Source organism: Lepus europaeus, chromosome 3 (assembly GCF_033115175.1).
Source record: "Lepus europaeus isolate LE1 chromosome 3, mLepTim1.pri, whole genome shotgun sequence".
Lineage (NCBI taxonomy): Eukaryota > Metazoa > Chordata > Mammalia > Lagomorpha > Leporidae > Lepus > Lepus europaeus.
Genome location: NC_084829.1, coordinates 104195694 through 104217398, shown reverse-complemented (window position 1 = coordinate 104217398; position 21705 = coordinate 104195694).

The window sequence follows — 21705 nt, the reverse complement described above, 5'->3', positions numbered from 1 at the left end:
TGTTGTTGGTGTTGTCACTTGAAGCCCGAATGCCACTGGTAAAGACTGTGTCACATCGTGAGGCCTCCACGGTGTGATTCTGCTGATAAGAGCTACAGAGATTCAGAGGCAGAAGGTAGAAAGAAAGCTTCGAAGGAAAAAGCCAAGGGGCTCTGGGGAAGTTATCATTTAGCCGGTGCAGAGCTTCCGTTGGGGAAGGTGAAAAACTTGGGGCTACCGTGTGTGGTCACACAGCATTGTGAATGCTCTGAACACCACTGAACCGGATACTTACACATGGCTAAAATGATAAACATGGCATTATTTTACTACATGCGACACCAGGGGGACACCCATCTGAACAGAGGAAAACGGTACGGGGTGGGAGGTGGCCCGGCACCCTTTTCCTCTCTGAGATTTCTTTCTCCTAAGAGTATCTAAATTTCAGTTTATCTCTAATCCAGTTCTGTAGGCTGGGCACATAATTTCCAACAACATGAGGGAACTTCAAACAGTTCATGGGAAATGGAATTAAAGGATAAGCTTATTTTTTTAAAAAAAATTATTGATTTATTTATTTGCAAGTCAGAGTTACACAGAGAGAGGCGAGATGGAGAGGCAGAGAAAGAGAGAGAGAGAGAGGTCTTCCGTCTGCTGGTTCACTCCCCAGGTGGCCACAACGGCCAGAGCTGTGCCAATCCAAAGCCAGGAGCTTCTTCCAGGTCTCCCATGCAGGTTCAGGGACCCAAGGACTTGGGCCATCTTCCACTGCTTTCCCAGGCCATAGCAGAGAGCTGGATTGGAAGTGGAGCAGCCGAATCTCAAATCGGCTCCCAAATGGGATGCCAGTGCTTCAGGCCAGGGCATTAACCCACTGCACCACAGTGCCGGCCCCAGGATAAGCTTATTTTGGTGCAAATATTTTGAAATCCATGCGTAGTATTTTCATATTATGCATTTCCACGCATGTGAAAAGCCCTCATATGCATGGGTTTCAAATTGTTTCTGCACTGACATAAACATTTTTTTTAAGATTTTTATTTATTTGAGAGGTAGAGTTACAGTGAGAGGGAGAGACAGAGAGGTCTTCCTTCTGTTGGTTCACTCCCCAAATGGCTACAACGGCCGGAGCTGCACCGATCCAAAGCCCGCCTATGCCTCTCTGTAATTATGCCTTCAAATAAATAAATAAATATTTTTTTTTAAAAAAAGAAACCAAAACAACTTACTTATTTGTATGAAATGCGGAGCAGAGTAGCAGGGAGAGAGGGAGAAACACACACAAACAAAGGATGAGAGAGAGAGATCTTCCATCCATTGGTTTGCTTCCTAAATGGCCAGGGCAAAGCCAGAGGCCCAGAACCCTATCCAGGTCCCCTACATGGGTGGCAGGGTCCCAAGTACTTGGGTCATAATTTGCTGTCTTCCCAGGCACATTAGCAGGGAGCTGGATCGGTAGCAGAGTAGCTGGGACTCAAACCGGTGCTCCAGTGTGGATACCAGTATTGCAGGAGGCAGCTTAATCCATTGCACCAGAACACCAGCCCCCAAGTGTATCTTCTGACTCCTTTTCCCACGAACTTCTGGAAGTCCCCTCCTGTTTTCAATGCAACAGAATGAGAACATTGGGAGTGCCTCCCGGAGGGTGTCATCACGGCTTCCTGTCTGTGGTCAAAAGAGGTCCAAGGGCACTGGCCTAAGCAGGTCCCTGACTGCCTCCAGCCCAGACGATGGAGGGGGACCAGGGAGGTGGGGTTAGGAGGCCTGGAAGGGGTTGAAACTGTGCAGCTACTTGAGACGCGGTGAGCAATTACAATCCTATGTGCGGAGGAAGATGGGGGGTGGTGGTGCTGTGATCCAATACATCTGTTTTCTCTGAATCTGCTGGGACCAACTGGTTGCTTCTTACAAGGGGAATGCCCTGCCTTTGTCTAAGTAGGTAAAGGCCACCTCCACATCCACAGGATGGGAGTGAGGAAAGCTGGGTACGTTAGGAGCTTTGGTTGTAGCAATGCACAGCGGGAGCTGGCCTGGGAAAGAGAGGGGTCCCAAGGGTGTAGCTTCAGCCTGGTCTCACGCGGGCTCCTTGGAGGTAGCGAGGTGCTAAACAGGGGGAGCAGGAGGGAGGGACGATGAGACACAGCAGGGCTGGGTTTGGAGAAGAGGGTCACGTCCCCCAGGGAGTCCCTGGAAGGCGAGGGAGGCTGGGGAGGAGAACAGTAACACAGCTTCCTCAAGGAAGGGTGACCCCTGAGGCCTGGGGAACTCGTGAGGGAGGAGGAGGCAGGGACAGAGGCGCTCAGCCCACAAACGCCGTGTCCGGGCCGCTGTCAGTTGGCCTGCTTTCGGCTTTGCGTCTGGACCCACGGCTGCGATTTCAGTCAGCCCCGCGCCCCTCTAGCTGTCATCCGACACTCTTGCCTACATCTTTGTTTTCACGGAGCTGTAGGGTTTCTTTCACTCCTCTGAGAAACTAAGTGACACAGGACTCTATGGGAAGGCCTTCCATCAAGTCAGCAGGCGCCAGGCCGCGATGTTGGCCAGATTTCTTTGATAAAGAGGCTCTTTCTGGCTCAGCATGCGCTCTCCTGGCCCCCTCACACAGCTCAGGCTCACGCCCGGGCCTGGCACTGAGGTTTATGACAACCCATGTTGGAGCACTGGCTCAAGTTCCGGCTGCCCCACTTTTTTTTTTCCTTTTTTAAGATTGATTTTATTTATTTGAAAGGCAGAGTTACAGAAACAGGGAGAGAGAGAGATCGTCCATCTGCTGGTTCGCTCCCCAAATGACCACAATGGCCAGGCCAGGACTGGGCCCGAGGACTTGGGCCATTGTCTGCTGCTTTCCCACAGACACCAGCAGGAGCTGGGTCAGAAGTGGAGCAGCCATATGGGATGCCACATTGCAGGCAGCAGCCTAACCATGACATCAGAACAGCAGCTCCTGCTGTCCCACTCTTGATCCAGCTCCGTGCTAGGGCACCTGGGAAGGCAACAGAGGATGGCCCAGGTGCTGCGGCCCCGGCCTTCCACATGCAAGACCCGGATGGGGTGCTGGGCTCCTGGCTCCAGCCGGGCCCAGCCGCCACTCAGGGAGTGAACCAGTGTTTGGAAGATCTCTTTCTCTCTCTCCCCCCACTTCCTCTGTCGCTCTGCCTTTCAAATCAAACCAATAAATCTTCTTCAAAAAGAGTCTATTCTCGAAGGCCATTACCACAACTGTTCTGAGTAGCTGGAGACACAAACTAGTAGGAGAATGACTTTCACTTTGAAGTTCCTAAAGTTGGTGTTGTCACTTACCAATAATATTAAGGGCCACACTAGAATTCTGCGAATGGGAACAGAAACAGCAATTAGAAGAGGATTTTCTTAGTGTGTATGGTTAAATGTTGACTTTCAAATTTCGGCACCTAGGGTAGTAGACGGCTGTCATTTGGCTTGCCTTGCACACTTGCCCCCTTTATTTTACAAATGACACCCCGGACTTCTCTGCCATCCTCGACCCCAGGGGTCTGTGATGGGCCACCCCCATGGCCTGCCTCCAAGGGTGAGCATGTCACCTAGGCCTAGGAACAAGAGGGACACACCCTCCTGTCACCTCAGAGGTCCTGTCACCTCCTGGGACCTCAGAGACGGTATTGGGTGCCGTGAGCCACCCACAGTCGACCCCAGGCCTTGGTGCCTGTGAGGCCCTTGAAGAAGGGTTGCTCCTCTAGTCGGGCTGGGGGTGAGCAGCCACCTCCCCCTCCTCCCACAGGAGGCCTGGCTGAGCCATGGAGAGGCTCACGTGCCCACATCACATTTGTTCACAGAGTTCCAGCCACCCCTGAGGCTACCGTGGAGTTCTCTAAGCCAGTTTGAATGGAATTTCTGTCCCCCACAACCAAAAGAGGACAGAATAAGGTTATTTTGTTAACAATTCCACTAAAAATTATTTTCCTGGAAAAAAGAATTACCTTCCTGGCTTGGTAATTGTATTTTGTTTATTCTGTGTTGGAACTGATAGGTTATTAGCTATGTGTGAGTATGAGTGGCATAGTTCAAATGAAGCTGTTTTGAATTATTTTACAGGTAGGGCTGGCACTGTGGCATAGCAGGTAAAGCTGCCTTGTGCAGCCATATGGATGCTTGTTAGAGTGCTGACTACCCCACTTCCGATCCAGCCCTCTGCTACGGCCTGCGAGGGCAGTAGAAGATGGCCCAAGTCCTTGGGCCCCTGCACCCGCATGGGAGAGGAGACCTGGAAGAAATTCCTGACTTCAGATTAGCACAGCTCCGGCCGTTGCAGCCAGCTAGGGAGTGAATCAGTGGATGGAAGACCTCTCTCTCTCTCTCTCTCTCTCTCTCTCTCTCTCCCTCTCTCCCTCCCTCCCTCCCTCCCTCCCTCTGTCTCTCTGTAACTCTGACTTTCTTTCTTTCTTTTTTTTTTTCTGTCAAAATCTTTTATTTTCTTTCAAAATTTGGCCTTCCAGCATGACAAAAACATCCCATCAAGATTTTCTCTTGGATGCCCATAGGATGTTTCTTTTCTTGAAGATTCTACTATTGTGACTTTCTATGATATTTCTCTCTAAACCTTATGTCAAATAATGTGGATAAAAAACAGATAAGATCATTGTAAGACTAAAGTAAAAAAGCAGACCACAATGCAGGGTAACTCTGCCTTTCAAACAAATAAAGAAGTCTTTTTAAAAAAGGAATTATTTTACAGGCAATATTTGGAATTTTACATTAATGCAAATTTTATAAGAGTCCAGCAACACCTGGGCAAGGAAAGTTGGTTCCCAGGCAGTGGTTAAGGTGTGAGGGAACTGTCTCAGTATATAAGAAGTTGGACAGCGAGCCGATTCTATCAGCTCTTTAGATCAGACTACAAAAGTGAAAGAGGCACAAAGAGGAAGTGAGCGGGCTGATGACGCTGACGTCGAAGCTGCAGCTGTTAGGAAGGCTGTCTTTCCTTACCCACCAAGCACACAGCACTGCCGCTTCCTGCCTGGGTCAGAGCTGCCCAGAACCACAGGAGACCGGCTTGATGTGGACTGGAAGGTCAATGCCACTCTCCACCTAGCATTTTTTTCTTTCCTGAACTCCTGGCCAAACATCTGTAACTTGGTTGTCGCTCTTAAGTCTTTGTTGACACACACGGGTGTGATCCAAGCCTCAGACTGGAAGAGAGGGAAGCCCATTTTTTAATTTCAGGTGTGACACCGAGTCCCTGTGTGGCCTTGAAAAAGTCACCTAACCTCTTGGCCTTAGTTTCCCTGTCTGCAAAACAAGGCTCGTAATCCCAACCAAGATGCCATTGGGCTGCTCTGTGCATTAATTATTGTTTATAAAGCAAGTGGAAGTTGAGCTGTGTTAATTATTATTATCATTCCTGGGTCTTCCAGCCAAGTTTAAGCCAAGCCCTTGCCTGGCTTTTAGTTGCTGAGATCTGACAAGATGCAGCCCAAGGCCACAAAGGGGGCCATACACCAAAGGCTCCTCAGCAGATTATGAGTACCCCACCTCTATGAGACAATTGGCCCCCAAGCACCCCGCCAGCCCCAGGCCTTTGGCTCTGCAGTTTGGGGGCAGTCCAGAGACCTGTAGACTTTATTGGAACTTCATTCTAATAGAGCAGTTCCGTGGCCGTGGCCACACGCCTGTCCCTTACCCCTTTGTGTACCTGCCATTTAATTTACTAAGAGGTCTGGAGATCAATAAGGGAGGCTCACCCTGTCATTAACGAGGCTGTAAATTGTAAGTTACAGGTGGCGAAGCCTCAGAAGTATTGTGATCGCTCATGTAGAAGGATGACTCATCGCTTTCTTCTGCTCACTGATTTGACTTATGACTTCGTCTGCACTCTCCAAGCACAGCAGCTGTCAGATGGCCATGTCACTGGTCGCGACAATAAGGCACGACCAGGCTCATTTCACACATTTCTGGGCTGTGCTGCTTCACATGGTCCAAGGTGCTTGCTTGGATTTTGCCCACCACAATTTAAAGTTGGGGAGACAGGTGAGGAGAGAAAGCTCAGCTCATCTCACCGGGTGCTGTCCCCAGCAGCATCAGCGCCGCTGCTGCGTGTATTTGACCCCGCCTACTGACGCTGGCCGCCAGGGCAGGTTGGATAAACAGCTCCAAACCCCAAATACACCAACAGCCCAAAGAGCAGGCGATGCCACCTTCAGGACACAGGTGCAACCTCTTCTTTTTCTCTCTCTTCTTTTTTTTTTTTTTTAAAGATGATTTTATTTTATTTGAAAGAGTTGCAGAGATAGAGGGAGAGACAGAGAGAGTGAGAGCTCTTCCATCTGCTGGTTCACTCCCCAAATGGCTGCAATGGCTGGGGCTGGGCCAGGCCAAAGCCTGGTGCTTCTGCTGGGTCTCCCACATGGGTGCAGGGGTCTGGGGACATGGGGCCATCTTCCACTGCTTTCCCAAGTGCATTAGCAGGGAGCTGGATTGGAACTGGAGCAGCTGGAATTTGAACTGGTACCTATGTGGGATGCCGGCACTGCAGGTGGCAGCTTTACCCACTGTGCCACAGTGCCGGCCCCTGCAACTCATTTCTTAAAAATCTTAACAGGTAGGGATCAGAGATGTCTGCCTTCAGGGAAGCTCTGAGCCCCTAGGGAGGTCCCATCCTTACCCACTCAGGATGAGCAGACCAGGTCCCTGCCTGTGTGCCCGACACCCTTTGCAAGGCGCATACCCACAGCTCTCTGCGCTGCCTCCTTCCAGACACGGCGCTGGGAGTTCAAACCCACTCTCCTCGCCCCGCAGGCTGCAGCTCTGCACAGGCAGGTCCCGCCTGGCTCTGTTGTCTGTTCCACTCAGCAGGCCCCGGCGGGGTGGCGGTGAGTCCTAGTTAACTAATGAACGATTGTCAAAGCCCTTGGAAAACATAAAGAACGAGATAAATGCCAAGTATTATTGTTATTAATGATGAGGAGGCTGTTGAGTCATCCTTGGCCCTGAACTCGGCTCACTGCCCCCACTGTGGCCGCAGGCTGATTTGTGAACCAGGATGAGAACTCTCCTCCTCCCTGAAGGCGCTGTTTCACACTGAGTCAGTGACCAAGGTGAAGGGCAGGGGCCAGGAAACCTCCTCTCCTCGTCTCCCACCTGCTCTCAAAGCACAGCCCTGCTCTGCGGCTGTGCGGCTGCCGTTTACCGAAAGCCAGCGTCTGAAACTGCCTCTCCGTTTCCATTCACCTGTTTAGTAAGCTCACTGCGGCTTACTCGAGTTCTTGAAGGCTGCGATTCCACTGCCGTCCCTCTATTCGGGGACTGGTGCCCAGAGCGCAGCCTACTTTCCACAGAGTGGACAGACTTACTTAGGCACGGGATCATCATGGCTTTGGCATACGTTGGGCTTTATTTATTTTGCCTTTAAATGCTTCTGTGTCCACTCGGTCTCTTGATATCGTGACTCTGGTGGCTAGGGAAGGCAGACGTTACTTCTCCCCATTTTACAGGTGGGACATATGAGGCTTAGGGATATCATAAGCCTTGCATGAGGCCCCAAGGCATCTAGACTCTCGGGACAGGGCCAGGGTACACCTCGCTCTCTTGAGTCCCAAGAGGAGCAGTGCCCACTGCCACCTACGAAGGTAACGGAGAGACGCTAGACACCTGCAAGAATGCACCAGGGCACGTTAGATGGCTCCTGCCAATGGCCGAGCAGAGCCAACACTTGCAGGAGCCTCTGGCTTCTCTACCGTCAGCCGACCTGTGCTATCTCTGGCTAGCATTGAGATGTTCGCGTCCTGCTTGAGACTTGTAACCCTAGAAACTGATATTCTGTAGACCGACGTTCGGGCCGCAAGGATCTTCGACTCCACCCATGCACCTCCCCGCGCCCCCATTCACAGATGACTTAATGGGGGTCCAGAGAAGTCAGTGAGGACACAGCCAACGGAGGGTGAGGCTGATGCCTGCGTCTTGCGCTCTCTGGCGTGGCTCCTCGCTCAATAGCCATCCGGAAGTCAGCACCCAGTTCTCGACGGCTAGACCATGAGGTTCCGTGTTCTTTGTACTTTGTAGTTTCATGTTCCTTCTGCCACTTCATTGTATTTCCCCAAATTTCTTCCTTGAATGTTTTCAGGAATTTCTTTGGAAGCAAATTATAGAAAAGAAAAAGAAATCAAAAAAGAAATCATTGTTATGTCTGTATAAATATGAGCATGTGAGCAAATGTGGGGCACTGCATCTCTTCTCCAAACAGGAGACTCTGCCTTGGATTGACAATTAACCTCTCTTTTTTTGATAGAGAGAGGGAGACAGAGAGCGAGATGGACACAGATGTCATCTTGGTTTATTCCCAAAGGCCCACAATGGTTGGGGCTGGTCCAGGCTGGAGCCAGCAGCCGGGAAGGAATTCAGTCAGCCCTCCCATGTGGGGAGCAGGGACCCAGCCACTTGAATCCTCACCTGCTGCCTCCCAGGGTGCGCAATAGAGGGAAGCAGCCCTGGGCCTGAAATGCAGGCCTTCACCATAGGATGCAGGCGTCCAGGCCAGCATCCTAACTGCCAGGCTCAGTGCTCTCTGCTATGCTATGGGGGGTTTCTCACCTACCAGTTTAGTTCCCTGCAGAACCTCCACATTGGTTCTGGGTCAAAGGCAGAGCCGTGGGGCCTGGGACTGGAAGGGATCCTTGGCTTGAGCCTACAGCAGGGAGGAGGGTGCGGGGAGCACTCTCCCTTGGCGGGCCGACTCCTGCTGCGTGATGATAAGACTCACAGCCTCAGAAACCCTTTCAAGGGCCCTTCAGTGTGTCTCGGCTGACACCACACAGTGAGCACAGACCAAGTCTGTGGCCTGCTGCTGTGGCCTGAGGTGCACTGGGCTTTCTTCTTTGAAGTAGGAAGTTTATGATGTGGCTATGTTTTTTAAAAACTGCACCTTCAAAACACACTGATGTTCAGACGTGCAGCCAGTACGCTGCCCAGGCCTGGCTTGGGGCTCAGAGCAGAGCAGCCCCAGACACAGCCTCGGAGTCTGGCCTGTCTTGCTTCCGCCTGGACCCTTGGTTCACGGCAGCCGCTGGAGCTGCTACCGCTGCTGCCCACCTGTTTCGCCATGACCCTGCCCTCAGGGGCAGGGGAGATGGCACAGCAAGAAATTTGATTCTTTCCACTGACTTCTTCTCTTTCTTTCTTCTTTTTTTTTTTCAGGACTAATTGGTTGATTTAAAAGGCAGAGTGACAGGGAGAGGGGAGAGAGAGATCTTGTATCTGCTGGTTTATTCCCCAAATGTTTGCAACACCCAGGGCTGGGCCAGGCCAAAGCCAGGAGCCAGCAACTCTCTCCTGGTCTCCCAGCTGGGTGGCAGGAGCCCAAGCACATGCAGGCATCTTCTGTTGCTTTGGCAGGCACATTAGCAGGGAGCGGGATCAGTAGTGGAGCAGCCGGGACTTGAACTGCTGCTCTGATATGGAATGCCAGCTTTGCCAGTGGCAGCTTAACCTGCTGAGCCACAATACCGCCCCCTCCACTGACTTTTGAGGAGCTTTTGAAGAATTCTAGAGTGTCTGCAGAAGGCAGAAGATTCACAACAGCTGGGAGAGAGTCCGCCGACCAGTCAGAAGCAGCAGACCCACAGGTCAAGAGGAAAGTAAGCCCAGAGTGGCCCAGAAAAATCAAAACTCCCTCTGGGTTTTCCTGGCGTCATCACCTGTTATAGACATTGTGTTCTTCCTTGCTCAGCAAAGCTAATATGGATCAAACACTTAGTGTGCCCGGAACTGTTACATACAACCTCTCATTGTACCCTCAGAGCAACCCAGGAGCTCAATTTTACATGGAAAGGAAGCTAAGACACAGAGAGGTTAAGAGGCTTGTCTGCAGATGCACAGCTAGTACCTGGTGGCCCTGGGCGAACTGCAAACTGTGTCTTCCTGGCTCCAAGCCCATGCTCTTGAGCTCTTTGGCGTTTAGAGACCGCAGTCCCATCAAGAATCTCTGATCTCATCAGTCCTTCCATTTCTAGGCTGCAACAGAAGCAGCAAATATTCTGGGACCTTTTGCAGGCTGGAAGGAACAACTCGAGAGATGTTTGGAAGGCAGGGATACTGTGCTGCTTGCTTTTGGTTTCTGTGGATTTTTTTTTTTTATTTTTTATTTTTATTTTTATTTTTTGCATAGTGAGGAATGTGATTGGGTATTTCTTGCCAGGCATGGTGTCTTGATAAGATCACTTTGCTGTTGGAGGAGCAGGATCTTGGTGGGCATCTGAGTGTGTCCCCCTAACCATGCACACTAAAGAGAAAACCAGGGGCCGGCACTGTGGCGTAGCAGGTAAGGCCGCTGTCTTGCAGTGCCGGCATCCCATATGGGCATTGGTTCTAGTCCCAGCTGCTCCACTTCCGATCCAGCTCTCTGCTATGGCCTAGGAAAGCAGTAGAAGATGACCCAAGCCCTTGGGTCCCTGCACCCATGTGGGAGATCCAGAAGAAGCTCCTGGCTCCTGGCTTCGGATCAGTGCAGCTCCGGCTGTTCTGGCCATCTGGGGAGTGAACCAGCAGATGGAAGACCTCTCTTTCTCTCTCTGCCTCTGCCTCTCTGTAACACAGTCTTTCAAATAAATAAATAAATATTTAAAAGAGAGAGAGAGAGAAAAGCCAGCTTTTCCCAGCAGCCAGAGAGACGAGTTTAGCATTGCTTTCATGGCTCGTGGTTCCGACACCCCCACGCCACTCCCACTTCCATCCATGCCCACTCCCACCCCCACGCAGGATTTCGGAGTGGAGAGGCCGCGTGAGGGCTGGGCTGCTGTGCCTCTGCCCAGCCTCGCCTGGCTCTGCCTCTCCTGACCGCCTCCCACCCGGACACACGCTGAGCTGGCCTGTTCTGCCTGGGGGAAGCGTCTGGGGCTCCGCGCTGAGTGCCGGTCCCATGTCGCCTCTGCCTCTTCAGTGTGAGGACATTCCTCTCTCCTGAGGAGAGCGACAGCAGCAGGGAAGCCGAGAGTGGACAGGACGCCTCCCGCTCGTGGAGAAAACGCGTGGCTATAGCAAGCCCGCCATGCGTCCCTTCAAAGCACCCATGGCCCTAATTAGTCCCCACAACACCTCTGCTCCGTGGCTAAGTGTGACTGCCTCGCTTTATAGACAGGAAGCTGGAGACCTGCTGCTATAAATGACTTTCTTCAGGGCTGGGACAGGATCCCGGGGTGACTCTGCTTCTGCAGTGGGGGCCAGCAGAGAGTGACCCAGGCTCTCTCGGGCCCTTGTCCCCTGGCGGTCACCTTTCCCTCCCTGTCACGCGTGGCCCCCAGAACACACTGAAGGCGTGGCTCCTAGCACAGAGCTTTGAGAAGAGTCTTCAGAACTCAAGAAGTCACAGAGGGTGAGGAGTAGAATAGAAAGAGAATGAAAAGCAAAAAAATAGTCAGGGGTTCTCTCCGACTTCCTGTAAGTGTGATCTACCAGCCACATGTGAGAGAGACCAAATGTCAGGCGAGGCAGTGAAATTGTCACCCTCGGGAAGTGGGCCCTGAGGCGAAAGGTCACAACAACCCCTTTTCTAGCAAAGCACGGGCCCACAGCTATTTTTAGAAACTCCTAGAACTTGCCCCCTGTGTTTAGGAACTCCTAGAATTTGCTGCCCGGCCGCGATGTGGGGAGAGCAGGACTACAGTCCATCACGAGCAGGACAGTACACGTCCCCCCCTGCCTTTCTTTAGCTGCCAGGCTTCTGAGAAGCGTGCCCAGATCAGGCGTTAGCAACGTGAACCTCGGCCCCAACACGCTGGGGCCCTTCCTGGGCGAAGGACTCGGGCAGAGAATCAAGGCGGGCAGCTGATCACCAGCCACCTGCCAAGCCCAGGCTTAGCCTGGTGGTTAGGAGTGAGCGGACCCAAGCTCCAGCTGCGGCCCCACCTCCTACCCTGGCCATGTTTCCCCAGCTGACCTCTTTGTGCCTTTGTTTTCCCATCTGTTAAATGGGTCTTGTTGCCCCCTGCCTCCCGAAGTGGTTGTAAGAGTTATGTGTGACAAAAGTTGTCCCTACTAAGCATTCAGGGAACAGTAGCTGTTATTATTTCTTTTCATTTCTTTATTCAAGGACTATTTGGGGGAAGGCATTTGGTGTAGCAGTTGAGGTGCCCTGGGTGTCACCTGTATCCTGTTCCATCGGCTTCTGATTCCATCTTTCCTGCGTGCAGACCCTGGGAGCCAGCAGGTGATGGCTAAGATACCTGGGTCCCTGCCAACCATGTGGGAGATCTGCATTGAATTCCTGGCTTCAATCTGGCCCAGCCCCGACTGTTGCAGGCATTTAAGGAGTGGACCAGTGGATAGAGTCTCGGTCTGTCTCTTTCTATAAAAATAAATATGTTGAAAAAAGTTTTGAAAGGATATTCCCTCTGGATGCCTGGAATAACGTTTGGGATGCTTGGGTTCCTTACAGCTCTAGAACATGCCACGCCTCTTTGCCAGTTAAGGGTGCCCTCGAAATCAAGTCCGGGAAGCATGACTAATTCCACTTGGTCCAGGAGGTCCTTGTTCATTCCTTGGAGATGAGCACAGACTAAGCGGGCAGCCAGTGTGGTCTTCTGGGCAGATCCAGCAGCCACTGAGCTCACGCCTTGGGTTTCCCAAGAGGACCAGCACTGTTTTCTTACAATAGAGTTTGAAGCAATGCCTGAACCTTCCTTAGTACCCCTTTGAGAAGCTGATAAATGTTACAGCCCTCTCCCTCTCAAAAAAAAAAAAAAAAAAAAAAAAAAAAAGTGCGTGGACACTACGTGCGTACCATTGCTTCTCATTCTTTGCAGTAGTTATGTTGCTGAATTAGCAAATACCAAAGCATCGCTCCCGGGGGAGGCCTGTGGTCACACCATCTCCATCAACTGATCAGTCCACAGCCTCGTTTCCCATGTGTTTCTGTTTAGAGATTCCTTGTCCTCCAAATATTGTCGACTGCTTAGCACGGATCTCACGGCCGACAGCACGGCAGCTCGTGCCTACAGGAAGCTTCTGTAACCCTGGTATTTTCTCTTGGAGCCCACGGCAGTCTTCTCGCTCTCAGGAGCACTCGGCAGCGCCTCAGCACTATACTTTCTCGTCACTGTCCTCAGTGACACCGCTGATGGAAAGCACAGAGCGCAGACAGCACGGCCCTCTACAGCCTGCGAAGGCCCTTGTTTATGGCACGAGAGCTGAAACAGGCCGAGCAGGCCCTGCTCAACCTCAGCTAGAATGTGCATGGTGGGTGACTCCATTTTTTTTGTTGCTTTGCACACATGCTTGTCTGCTAATAACTGGGCAAACTCCACAAGTGTTGATTTTGAGGTTATAAATAAATTTTAGTGAGCAGATGAATTGCCATATATGGAACCTGCCAGTAGTAAGGTTTGACTGTTTACTCATGTATTCTGAACATTCAAAGCCCATACAGGGGCCGGAGCTGTGGCACAGCAGGTTAATGCCCTGGCCTGAAGTGCCGGCATCCCATATGGGCACCGGTTCTAGTCCCAGCTGCTCCTCTTCTGATCCAGCTCTCTGCTGTGGCCTGGGAAAGCAGTGGAAGATGGCTCAAGTTTTTGGGCCCCTGCACCCGCATGGGAGACCTGGAAAAAGCTCCTGGTTCCTGGCTTTGGATTGGCACAGCTCCGACCGTTGCGGCCAATTGGGGAGTGAGCCATCAGATGGAAGACCTCTCTCTCTCTCTCTCTGCCTCTCCTCTCCCAGTGTAACTCTGACTTTTGAAAATAAATAAATAAATCTTTTTTAAAAAGATCCCAAACAATTGCTACAGGACATTATTTTTTAAAAAAGCCCAAACAAGCCAATAGTTTGAGAACCCGGGGCGGGGGGGGGGGGGGGGGGGCTTTGTCTTTTGCTACCCCTGGGAGCCTACCTAAACTAGGCACAAGTGCAGTGTCTTTCCGTGAGCCTATGGGTATCCTTTTCCAGGCCTTTCGGTTCCTTTATTCCTTGATGCTTTATACCTCTGGGTTCTGCTCAATTAAAAACAGGCATTTGGAGGAAAAAAGGACACATTCTTATAAAAACTAAGACTACTTGGTGCTTCCTTCCATTTTTATTATTAGCCTTAACGGTAAAATGTTGATCTTTCTCAAACAAGTCTGATTATAACTATGTGAAGAAACATGCATAATAGAAAGATTGGAAGGAAATAATACGGAGAAGAAAACGCGGAAGCAGTGGTCGGGGTGGTGGGATGTGAATTTTTCCCTTCGGAATGTGCTCTCGAATGTTGATGTTATGTGATCTCAAACCTAAATAAACTTACGAAAAAATGTCCACTAAAACAATGTGTCTAGAGGAGAAAAATGGCCAATGAAAATGTATTACACAAAGGAGAATTAATCATCTCCCATTATCTCTCCCTTGGAAATCCATCCACATTGGCACAAAAAAAAAAAAAAAAAAAAAAAAGAGAGAGAGAGAGAGAGGAGAGCGAGAGAGAGATGGAGCTGTTTGTCTTAATCATTCTGTTGTTTCGTGGAGGTCTTGCGGGCGGTGCTGTCCCTTTGCAGGGTGAGTTCTCTAGGTGCCTTCATTCCTGCACACACGGGAGGCCAAGACAGACGCTGAAAACCACGCAGGTGAAGATGCAAATGGCACAGATGACCTGTACGTCTTTGGGATGATTCTGGGGACATGTGCGTCAGCAGCATGCAATTTTCTGAAATTTACCAAGGAGCAGGTCCCTAAAGAAACAGCCGGCAGGAGCATGGACAGAGTGGCCCGGAACAAGGCAGGTGGAGCCACGTGCAGCCGCAGCCTGTCAGCACAGAGCGCGGTGCAGGTCACGGAACCACGTCAGCCATCCTGGTTTTACTGAGCATACTTTAATTTTTTTCCTGTAAGATTTATGTTTTGAAAGGCAGAGTGACAGAGAGAGAGGGAAAAACAGAAAATGATCTTCCATCCCCTGGTTCACTCCCCCACATGGCCGCCAAGGCTAGGGCTGGTCCAGGATGAAGCCAGGGGCCCCGGAACTCCATCCTGGTCTCCCACACGGGTGCTAGGGACACAAGCACTTGAGCCATCTGCTGCTGCTTTCCAGGCACATACACAGGGAGTGGGATTGGAATCAGAGCAGCCAGGGTACCAAGCAGGTGGTCTGAAATGGGACGCCCGTGTTGCAGGCAGTGGCTTCACCACAATGCTGGCCCCTGAGCTGGAGTATCTGAAGCCGGAAACATCAGACCCCATTCCTGGTTTCAAGTCATGATCTGATTGGGAAGACAGGACTCAAGAAATTCAAGAAAGAAATCCCCATGCTGCAAGAGCGGCGTAGGAGCAAGACACTAAACTCCTAGGGGTGCCAGGCTTAGTTCTCTGCTCCAGGGACTCACTGAGGAACAAGAGAAAGCTCCTGTCTGTAGGGTCTTGGACACTGTGCAGGACACAGACAGTAGACCTGAAAACAAACGAATGGGATCACTGCAGGGAGACTTGGAGGGCAAGGCAGAGACCAGGGAACAGCATGATTAAGAGTGCTGGCATTTGCCGGTGCCGCGGCTCAGTAGGCTAATCCTCCACCTGCGGCACTAGCACACCGGGTTCTAGTCCCGGTCAGGGCACCGGATTCTGTCCCGGTTGCCCCTCTTCCAGGCCAGCTCTCTGCTATGGCCCGGGAGTGCAGTGGAGGATGGCCCAAGTGCTTGGGCCCTGCACCCCATGGGAGACCAGGAGAAGCACCTGGCTCCTGCCATCGGATCAACCAAGGGCAAAAAGAAGACCTTTCTCCCTGTCTCTCTCTCTCACTGTCCACTCTGCCTGTCAAAAAAAAAAAAAAAAAAGAGTGCTGGCATTTGAGCACTGGATGGAGGAGAGTAAGCCAGCGGCGGCAACATCTGGGGGTAGGTTAGCACTGGTAGCAGCTCTGTGGTCTGTGTGTCTCAACAGAAGGGCTCAACAGAGGGGCAGGGGATACGCGGCAGTGTTGGACTTTATTCTATAAGAAGAGAATGCTGCTACTCCCGACCTCGGCCCCCATAACAGGCATTGCTCATCTAACCTAGCCCTATTGCCCACCGTGACCAGTAGCAGCTCTCAAGTACACACCACCCATGCCCTGGAGCTGATGTGTGAGTTGAAAGCTGTGTAATTGTACTATCTATGGTGGGAAGCCTTTTAAGTTTTTTGAGCGAGAGGCTATCGAAATAAAAGCAGTGTTTTAAGAAAGAATCATCTAACCATGGTGTGCAGGATAACTGGGAGGCAACCGAAGGGAGGCCGCTTCCTGAGGCCACCTGGGAGAGAACATTAACTGTGGACATTTATTAAGCACTTACTACGTGCCAGCCCTGGGTTCGCTGGCATCAACATCAAACGGTAGACACCATTATCCTCTTCGAGGTGATAAAGAAGCTAAAGCTGAAGCAAGGTGGCATCCACCCCAGTGAAGAAAACAAGACTTGAGCCCAAGTCATCCAGTTCCTGAGCCCTGGTCCATTTCACAACCCAACACTGACACTCCAAGCGCAGGGTGATAAGATCTTGGAGCAGGGATGGAAAGACTGGACAGACTTGAGAAACATACATTCCCATCAATGGGAATTGATGACTGACTGGGTATTAGAAGGAAGGTGAGGATAGGGTCAAGGATAATAGCCACAAAATAAAATGTCTTGATTTTGTACAGAAACAAATCTCCCACGTGAACACCAAATGTGGTTTCTCCTAAGGAGTGTGATGGAGAGGAGGGAGTTACCTGTGACTTTTACAAGCTTCTCTGTGGTTTTTTTTTTTTTTTTCCAATAAACATGTATTTTAGAACTTCAGAATTAAATTATTTATTTAAAAATAATTCGAAGTCCCTCCTTGCTCCCCATTCTTCCCCCCAGGGGGACTGAGCCGTGCCACTCAGAGAATCCACGTTCTGGCTTGGGGATGCAGACGACGTGTTGGGCTTGAGCGTCCTGAGGGAGGTGATGCTGAGGGCCATGGGGCCACAGCCAACTGAGATTCAGCCCCCGTTCAGGACTCTCGCACATTCGTGGTTCCAAGCAGTGACTCTTCATTTCGAGGTGCAGCCCACTCAGGCCATCCTGCCTGTCCCTAAACTGTCTCCACTAGGCCAGCCCCCAAAGCTAAGAGCACTAGGGACCCATGGCTAAACTCCACCACCAGCTCAGCCCAGCACACGGCACCAGGGCGGGACCAGGAGCTAGGTGGGGCTGGCATTCACTTGCTCCCGGTGCCCCAGACGTGCCCTGGCAAGACGGCTGGGGTGGGGGTGGGGAAGCTTCTGGCATCCCTAGCCCCTGGAGAGACTTGATGCCAGTGCCTTGACCTCTCCGTGCCCCGAGCGGGCATCACTCCGTATCTGTTTACCTCCACGCCGTGGGGTTGTGAGCAATGGCTAATAAAAAGAGCTGTTTGACCACCAGCACTTGGCATCACCACAACCATAACAAACACAATAATAACAGTAATAACAATACGGCCAGGAAAAACAACAGTTCTCTGAAAATCTGAGAGTAGATTCCCGAGGCACAAAGAAGATGCCCCCATCATCATCTTGCTCAAGCTGCTTTTAACAGAAGGTAATAAGCAGAAATGAAACCATCATCATCAACCATGCCGTGTCATAAAAAATAATTGCCAGGTCGGCCCGGCTCCCGGGAGCAAGCCTCGCTCGGCCCTGCGTGGCCGACTTCACGCCTCACCGTCGCGGCGGGGCGTGTGCCAGGTCTCAGTGCGCAGGCGTGCGGGCTGGGCTGGTCATGTGCCGGGTCTCAGTGCGCAGGCGTGCGGGCTGGGCTGGCAGCGTGCCAGGTCTCAGTGCGCAGGCGTGCGGGCTGGCCGCCGAGCGAGGACATTCTGTCTGCACAGACGGTCCCAGCTTCCGGGCCGGTGGGCGGCGAGGAGCTCCGGGAGTGGGCCGTTTTCTCTGTGGGAGAGAAACGAGTGGGGCAGCCCCGGGATGAGCACATTTCCCAACTGTTTTGTTTACCATATGTGCGGCTTCCGGGCAATCTGGCCGGGGGCGTGGGTGAGAAACCATCACAGCTGGGCCTCCGCTAGGCCACGGTGGGGACCCCCAGGCTGCCAGGCTTGGGCGCCTCCCGCGGGCTCTCAAGAAGTCAGTCACGTGGTCCTATTATGACTGAAGCCCAGAAACACCGTTTCTTTGATAATCAGTGTGACAGCACCTACGTGGACGCGAGTGCCGGCCACGCATGCGCATTGAGGGCCCCTGGCATGGAGGAAGCCGAAGGCGCCGGGCCCTGGCCACGCCCACACCTTGCGCCATCTTGGGCTCTGGCCCCCACGGTCCGCTCCTCAGAGCCCTGGGGCGCGGCTTTCCTCTCCGAAGCCCTGCGGAACCCTGGGAGCGATGCCGGCTGTCCCCAGGAGCCTGCGGCCCGCTGCGGCGGCCCAGCCCTGCGTTACTCAGAGTCTCGGAGTTGATTCACTTCATGATACACCGCGCCAGGCTGGGGCGGCCTCCCTCTGTTACCCAGCGCTCCGTCACATTTAATCACTTAGGGCCGCCTGACATAATTTGGCTCCTTGTACAGTGTGCTGTTCGAATTTCCTCTGTGAAAGTTGGAGGGGAGCGGCCGCACCTCCCACCACGCCGAGACCGGAAGTGGAGCCAGGACACGGGCAGGGGAGGTGGGGTGGCGGTGCCTTGGGCCGTCGGGGGTCCGAGGCTCCCAGCCCCTGCCTGTGCCTGCGTGGGTTGTTCCGTGGCTCTGCTCGCTTCCCGCTGACGCGTCTCTCCCCGCTGTGGCGGGGGCGCCTTCCTTCCTCGGCAAGCCCCGTGCATGAACCAGGGTGGGGGGAGCCAGGATCATCTCAAAGGAAGCCTCCCCGTCGGTAATCCTTCCCCACCAAATCCCCGCTCGCCTGCCTCTTCCTTCCGTGGAGCTGCCCGGGCTTGTCGTGGCTCATTCTGGGCGGCCGGGAGTCCCCACAGCGGGACTTGGACTCCCTGGAGTGCGCAGGAGCTCTCCCCAACAGGGAGCGTGGCCGGTCACCCTTTCCCCCTACCTTCGGCCCTGTGGCCCCTTCTCTCCCAGAAGAGCGCTGATCCCCCTGCCCTGGTCCCAGGCGGGGCAGGGACCGGACATGCCCCTTCCCTGGCCTCTCAGTGCCGAATGCCTGTAGAAAGGGGCTTTCCACAGGTATTATAACACATCGCTGTCTTCCTATGGGGGCTCGGCCAGCCCTGTCCCCCCGGACAGCCAGGGCCGCATGGGGATTGCCGCTGCTTCAAACCAACACCTCAAACATATGCCAGATTTCTAAGAGTCGGGGCAAATATCTCATTCATAATTTGTAAGCTAATTGCATATCAAAATGAAAATATTTTGGATATACTAGGTCAAATATATTCTTAAGATCATTTTGTCTGTTTCTTTTTAAATTTTTTTTTTCAGATTTATTTATTTGAAAGGCAGAGTCACACACACACACACAGATAGAAAGCGCTTCCATCTGCTGGTTCACTTCCCAAATGGTCACAATGGCCAGCGTTGGGCCAGGCTGAAGTCAGGAGCTAGGAACTCATCTGGGTCTCCCATGTGAGTGACAGGGGCCCAAGTACTTGGGTCATCCTATACTGCCTTCTCAGGCACCTTAGCAGGGAGCTGGATCCGAAGCAGAGCAGCCAGAACTTGAACCAGCATTTTGATGTGGGATGCTGGTGTCGCAGCCAGTTGCTGAAATCATTGCACCACTATGCTGGCCCCTCTGCTTGGTCAGTTTGTTTGTTTATTGTTCATGGTGGTTCCTAGCAAACTTGAAGCTGCGTGTCATATTCCTATTGGACAGAGCCATCTAGAGTGGGACACCTGCCCTTACTTTGCAGGGCTTCTGGGATGACAGTACCCCTGATCCCTTAGTCTTTTTGAAATGGCTCCATAACACGACTCTAAGGTCCCTCAAGTGGGGATTTCCGCCCACACAATAAAGGTGGGATTAAGGATAAAAAGTTTAAAAACCTACGCACACACAAACCCGAAACCTTCCTGATTAGCCTGTAGTACAGGGCCCAGAAGCCTGTGTGCTTTTAAGCTTCCTTTGCTATCAACATGTTTATGGCTATGACTGTTACTGGGACCAGTGTTAGTAATAGCCATTATCATTTGTGGAGCCAGAGCGAGTAAAATATTCCACGAGAGTAAAGTATGCCGTCATTAAGTCAGGGCACTGGTATGTTTGGAAAATTAGCTCTTCCAGGAATGAAATGACACCTTGAAGTCCTGAAAGAGTTAATGGGGAAGGAATGTAGATACAGGCAACGTTTTCCTTAACTCCAGGTGGCTGTGCCCAGGCATACATATATGCATATAAAAAATCGCTCTCAACCTGCCCGTGCAACCCTATTTCTTTGGTTCTGACAGAAACAGCTCCAGTGTGTTATGTCTTTGAGTATGGGAGTGGCTGGAGACCCATCTATGTAGCTCACAACTCTAGGGCAGTGCCTTGGGAGGGTCAGGCGGGGACTGCAGGACCAGGCCATTGCTCCTGGAGGAGGGCACCGGCCAATCCATTTCAGCTCCTCCTGCCTTCCGTTTGTCACCCCAGGCAATCCTGAGTTTTTCTCTTCCTGAAACGTGGATGGCTTCGTGTGGCTGCCTTGCTCAGAGACTTTGTTTTCTAAAGATTTATTTGTTTCTATGAAAAGCGCAGTTACAGAGAGAGAGACACTCACACACACACAGGGAGAGGGGAGGGGAGAGAGATAGATCTTCCATCCACGAAGGACAGCAACAGCCAGGGCTGGGCCAGGGTGAAGCCAGGAGGCAGGAACTCCATCCGGGTCTCCCACCTGGGAAGAAGGGGTCCAAGCACTCGGGCCATCTCAGGGGAGCTGAAGTGGAAGTGGAGCAGTTGGGACTCCAACTGGTGCTCATATGGAATGCTGCCAGCCATTGCAGGTGGTGGCTTACCCCACCATGCCACAATGCTGGTCCTGACTTTCTTTTTAAAAATGATTGTTTATTATTTACTTAAAAGGTAGAGCGACAGGGGAGAGAGAGAGAGAGAGAGAGAGAGATCGATCATCCATCTGCTGGTTTACTCCCCCAATGCCTGCAATAGGCAGGGCTGAGCCAGACTGAAGTGAAGAGCCTGGAACTCCATCCAGGTCTCCCATGTGGGCCACAGGGATCCAAGCACTTGAGTCATTTTCTGATGCGTCCCAGGGTACCCATTAACAGGCAGCTGAACTGAGGTGCAGAGTAGCTGGGATTTGGACTCCAATGTGAGATGTAGGCATCCCAAGTGGTGGCTTAACCTGGCTTCAATGCCTGTCCCTACACAGAGACTTCCAATGAGTCACCATGGTCTGCAGCACAGACCCCAAAAGCCCTAGAACTCGAGGCCCTTGCTAGCTCAGCCTCCAGTTTCTTTGCTCGCTTTATTTCCCATCCACTCCACACAGGGTTCACTGGGCCATTTATTCATTCCACAGACATGCATTGAAGACCAGTGATGAGCCCTGCGCTTTACAAGGCCTGGGAAACACAAGCAGGCCCCGCTCCTACCCTCTGGCGTCCACAGCCTAGTGGAGAATAATTGTACAAGTAGTTGTTCCCATGGTCACTGCCATAACGGAATACAGGGGGGCTGTGTCCTTAAATCCTTGCCTTTGGTCCCCACCTCGGGTGATGTTCCTTGATGAGAGTCCCATTGTCATTTTCCCCAAGGAGCCCATCACACAGCCTGGCACATGGTGGGTGCTCGGGGAGTTCTTGGTGACCAAATGTCCAAAGTGCACGAGTGCTTGGTGGTTTCTCAGCT